The sequence below is a fragment of the Sphaeroforma arctica genome (assembly GCF_001186125.1).
Source record: "Sphaeroforma arctica JP610 unplaced genomic scaffold supercont1.77, whole genome shotgun sequence".
NCBI classification, from domain to species: Eukaryota; class Ichthyosporea; order Ichthyophonida; genus Sphaeroforma; species Sphaeroforma arctica.
Genome location: NW_014040481.1, coordinates 86,909 through 93,229, shown reverse-complemented (window position 1 = coordinate 93,229; position 6,321 = coordinate 86,909).

The window sequence follows — 6,321 nt, the reverse complement described above, 5'->3', positions numbered from 1 at the left end:
TATTATTTTATAATATTATATATATATATATATATATATACAGGTATATTATATTATATTATAATATATATATATATATTGTGAGGACTTTTACGTGAGCGCGAGAGTGTGCGTCTATAAACAAACTGCATATATATATGTGCCTGTGTTTCATTGCATGCATGGTTTATGTATGAATGTTAAGTATTTTTTTGTCGCCAACATACCCATCTCGCCTCCCAGGGCTGTCACTTTTTCTAGGGACTCCATTTTTCCTTCGAGAGTTTGTTACGAGTTTCAACTAAGTGACGAATATTTGGTCAATGGTATGGGTGATACAGACTGAAGGAATAGGCTTGGCAATAGTACTAAGTATACGCACGTGAGGTTTTATTTAGAAAGATTAAATGACAGTATGTACAACTTATCCATATATCCTACGGCTACGTACTGTATTGCATTACTACGATACTATATGTAATACCTGCATTTAAAATTGTTTCGCAAATGCAAGCATACAAATATCATGTGGGTTACTGGGCAAGTTTTTGTAAATATTTCGCATCATGTAAATATATCTATTTATTTTTAAATACACCTATGTATCCTCTTGTGTTGTTGCATTTTGCAATTGCATACTCGACGCAATTATTTTTGTTTAAATTCCCGCGTAATTTGGGATTTTTCCCGATATAGAACCGTTCCTATCATCAAAATCCTCAGATCTCTCAGTTGGCCAGAAGGCTCAGACCAGGTCTCATAACGTAAAACGTTTTAAAATCTTTTCGTAAACGTGAAAACGTAGTACGTTTACACTATGAGCTTACGTCTATATGCACACTGTGTTGCTCATAGACGTATTGTTTAATACATATTTACTTTTATATTCAAGGCGTAAATGACAAAACGTAGTACGTCTACACTGTGTATGGGTAACGTACTAACGTTATGAAGCCTGGGCGCCCCTGGCTCAGACGCTCAGTTCCCTCAGTCTGAGATGGAAGGTTGAAGCTGTGTCGGGAAGACCGTTGGTACGCGGGGTCGTCCGTGCTGAGCACATGCTGGTTCTTTAGTGCCTGTCGAGATTCGCGGGTTATGTGAGAAGAAGTTTGCAGCGTTTTTCTTGGTATGCTTTCTGGAGACGGTCCGTGGTAAATTGAAGGATTTCTACGTTAGTGGAGTTGATAAGGAGATCCAGTAGAGCATCCATGCTTTGGGCAAGAATTTTTGGCGCTCGTTCATGTGTGCAGCGAACCTCCCGCTTAGTGCGAAGATAGTGGATTAATGTTGCTTTCGTAGCGTTGGGGTGTTTTGGGAGGCGGGGGGTCTATGATTTCATCTAATGGCCATTTCCACGTAAGTGCTGCATGTCGTTTCACTTGGGGGACAGCGTTATTAGGAACAAAAAGGCGGACGAAACTGGTGGAGCTCCCGCGGTGATTTGGTTCTGAAAACCGGTTTGGACGGGAGATACCAGAGAAAGTGGTGGCGAATGAGGAGCGGTTGGGCGTGACAGTGTTTATCAGAAACTGATCGGGATGAGGGCTTGCCGTTGGGAAAAATTGCCCGGAAGAAGAGTCATACAGGAGTTATGTCATCCATTTCGAGGAGAGTTTTGTCCGGCATTGGGCGGCCCATCCTGGCGATTCTGGAGGGCTCGTTTTTGGGGGTTTGCCCACATTTGAGCGGCAGCTGTGAGGCTCACTGCTGCTAATGGGCGCATGTAGCCGCGTGTAATGACAACGACAAAATGAATCTAAGTGAGGCTACTAAGGAGCAATAAGCTGTGTACAAAGGTACTACCAAGTTTGGAAGAAGATGATACTAATTCCTGGATGATTGGAGTGGAGTACGTCATGCTATCAAAAATCGAAGGGATTAGTGTAGCATATCTAGAATCATGTATCTAATAACTTTATTTATCTTTTTAGCAAGGGTTATATGTATCCTTCGCTTGTACATATACAATTACTGCTCACTTGTATTAGTGTTAAGTATGTCTTCAAAATTCTTGTGACAATTTGATAGGTGTCAGTTCTCTCTTGTGTACGCTACTTGGTACTGAACTGTTGTTGTATCTGGAATACAAATTTGATAGGTGTCAGTTCTCTCTTGTGTACTCTACTTGGTACTAAACTGTTGTTGTATCTGGAATACAGATGACAGTGTTGGAAATTTCAGTGTTAAAGACTAATCAGAAATGACTGAAGTGCATGGTGCACACTCCCGCACACTCTATAAAATATTTTCACAGTGCAGTGGCTCAGTGAGTGCACAGTACAGTGAGTGGCTGAGTGCACACTGCTGACTGTACATACACTGCATACCGCACACCGTACACTGCCAAAATATTTTTGTTTTGTTTTCAAGTGGGAGAATCAGAATGTGTTTGGACAAAATCAGCACTGTAATTAGTGTTCTCAGATACAACTATTTTGGTACACAGCGGGTTAACATCAAATGACAGGTGTCATGAGGTGTCTAATAAGTTCATTACAATAAGTGACATGTATTTACAACTACCTATGAATACATATAACTCGTGGATGTACATACATATAAAACCCTCAATAGAGGTGTAAATGAATACACACTCGACTTAGTATATGAGATGGTTCTATATGTTGTCTGGAAGCCAAACCAAAAACATACCTCGACCGATATTCCCGCAACACAAGCTCTATGCTCACTGCTGCCGCCAATCACCCACCCGAATCAATCCGAAAAAAAAATTAGGGGAGGAACATACTGCTACACAATAAGCTCACTGTAGATTATATCCTCAAATATACATGATGTACTACTGTTTTTAGGGGAGTGTTTGGACAAATCAGCACTGTAATTAGTCTTCTCTGATACAGTTACAGTTCAGTAAACAGAGATGTTAGCCATATCAAACCAGTCGATATTTATCTGAAGAATATATATAGTTCGGTACATGAACTGAACGGTATTATCAATATAATGACTCCATGTCAAAAGCAAAAGGGGCTCCCGCCCTAAGCGGTAGAGCCCTATAAAACTCTCAGTAAGAAAGTTAAATAAAGTTACTTCTCATCAAGTTATATTCGTCTAACAGGTTATGGGCCTGTTTTTACTTCCACGATAGTAAGTCAAAACTGCAATAAGCACTCATCTACACCCTACCCCACATCCCAAACAACTCTAACCCTAGGCTACTACTCTCCCCTACGCGGCTTACGGATCACTACAGTCAGCTAAACTGACACGTAAATAACAGATCACACACGTAACACAATGGAGACAATAACTTGGCCAAAGGCTTTCACTTCTCTGGAGGCAGATAATACCTTCGCTCGGAATTTTTTGCCTCGCATACTCGAATATACGACACTCGAGTCCTCAAACAGCCATTTAGAAGCCATTAACAACGTCATCCGTGAACTACAGATTTATGTCGATCCGATTTATGGCTCTACAGCGGTTGTACTTGCACATTTCACAATGGCACGTAGTGAACTATACCACGCCAAGAAACAGAAGAAAGACTTGCAAGCTAACCTAGAAAACTATAAACGTCACAACGTACAGCTGAGGAACGGACACAAAGTTCTCCTAGACAAAACACGAAACACTACAGATCGAACTCAAACAAATCTCAAAACTTCTCACAACAGCACAGTCACGTCTCTACGAGCAAAGATTTATGGCTCTACAGCGGTTGTGTTTGCACATTTCACAATGGCTCGTAGTGAACAATACCACGCCAAGAAACAGAAGAAAGACGTGCAAGCTGACCTAGAAAACTATAAACGTCACAACGTACAGCTGAGGAACGGACACAAAGTTCTCCTAGAAAAACACGAAACACTACAGATCGAACACAAACAAATATCATAACGTCTCACAACAACACAGTCACGACTCTACGAGCAAAGCGAGAAGTCTACAGGTAACCTCTCCGCTCTCCAGCATGAATTAGACCCTACTCGCATTGAACTACAAGAAGCGCTAGACACTATAGACGTGCTCAAAGCATCAACTACCACAGACGATGAACCATCTACATATACCGAGAAATGTGGTATCTCTGCTACTGACCCGGATGTTCCACTCTCTGAGTGTCCTAAATACAAGAACAACTACAACCGCACCAAGCTTGAAAACTGGGTAAACTTCGGTAATTGGCTTGTTGGTATCAAAACGGAGCTTGCCCACTTCGGAGTGCTTCATAGACTACACCCCAACTGCGAAGAAACCTGTGGCGTCGACGCACTTGCTGATGCACGCTGCCGACGCATCATGATCGATTCGATCAAAGAGGAACTTATCAACGCGGTAGACAAGAATCACTATGCCAAACGACCTTTTGATATCTTTACTTACATATTTATTACTAACAACACCGGCAGTCACGGGCGTTTCTGGAACGCAATGAAGCGCCTCACATCATTTACGGCAACTGGATCTACCGAAAAGAGTGCGCAACAGTTGGAAGAAATTCGCCGAGGTCTCCCCGACGTTGGTGAGCGTATCCCTGACAAGTACTTGATCTGCGCATTGCTATACAGCCTAAGTGATGAATATCAATTACTTCGTTCTCCAATCTTTGCTATGGACACTGATAAACTCGACATCAATGAGGTCTACCGGCTCACGCTCAAGTATGAAGGGGATCACCAGCTCCAAACTACCACCAATTCATCTGGTATCAACGCATTCACTAGCAAGAAAACCGCACAGACTAATTCGAAGGAGACCACGAAGCTCCGCGAGAACATATCTCTCATCTGCAAGGAAGTCGGGTACAGCATTCATAGCTGCCCCATCTCTATCTGCCGCAAATGTGGTGCGTCTGACCACAAAGGCAACAAGTGTTCAATTGACCGCAACACTCTCAAATGCACCAACCCCAAGTGTGGCAAGACAGGACACAACACCGCGGCATGCTTGCAAAACTGAAGGTACGGGGCCCGCTCTACTGGTGTTCACGATAGTCATGATACTAATACTACTATAGATACGCCATACCCTACACTTACACATGGAGGCCCTGAATGCTACTACAGATTACATATTCTTAATCATACCCCTACCGGGCCCACAAAAGATAAGTATCTCACAGCCTCCAGTCTGATAGACTCTGGAGCTATGGTACACATAAGAACAACTACTGAAGGCGTTATTGATATAGAAACAGGTCGCTTTATCGTAGAATTCACCGATAAAAGTCAAATCATCCTGACTCAACGGGGCACACTCCCAGGACTTGGAACTGTTCTTATCATGCCCACAGCAGCACAAAATATACTCTCAGTGCAACTCTTACGTCACATAAAGATAACACTATACTCCACATTATACCTCATACACACGGCCAGCATACATTAGCACAACTCAGCACTAATACAGCTGAGCAGTGGCATGACAGACTAGGACATAGTGGTAAGAGTACGGCAACGACATTTTACAACAATGTTACCCCAACTGCCAAACCCAAGCATTCTCATGATGAGTGGATGCTTCATCCGGACATCTTCAAACGCCATGTCACTGAAGTCTTCGACAATGTCGACATCGACATGTTCGCAACTGCAGAAAACGCGCAAGTGCCAATGTATTGCAGCCTCAACAACAATGCACCCCTCAACGACGCCTCCCAACAATACTGGCATCAACCGACAAAACATCTATATGGCAACATATCCTTTCGGCGCAAATCGTGGCGTGATACACTAATCAAGTGCGACACTGAGGATGGACTCATCATCATGGTCTTCCCACTCATACCTAATACTAGCAATTATAACCAAACCCTTCGCCAACTACACTCCCATGTGAAGATCATACGCACAACTGAGAATACATTCCTCGAGAACGGTCACGATGTCGTAGGACTACCCAAATGGCGTTACATATGCATAGGGATAGTATCAAGCATTGGACACGTGAAGCATGCTGTACCGCCCACGGCTGTACTACTTACTGCCGAAGCGGATACTGTTGCCCACCCTATCAAACTTCAATTTTGCACTCCTTGTGTAGAAGGAAAAATGCGATGACGACCAGTCCGGCACACCAGCATGGACGATGACACACTCCCACTTGTAGGTACGGTCTTCTATGTAGGTCTCCACACCGGACTAACCACCACCCCTAGCGGCTACATCTGTGATATCAAATTTGTGGATGCCAACAGCGGCTACATGTTGGACTATAACTTTAAACACAAAGATGACGCCACCGGTGTACTTGACCAATTATATACAGAGGTTGGCAAAGACTACCTCGCTAAACTACGCGAACTTAAATGTGATCGAGGTGGTGAATTTGTTTCCCAAAAATTCAACAAAATCAATACCCAAGAACATGTCCAGATGC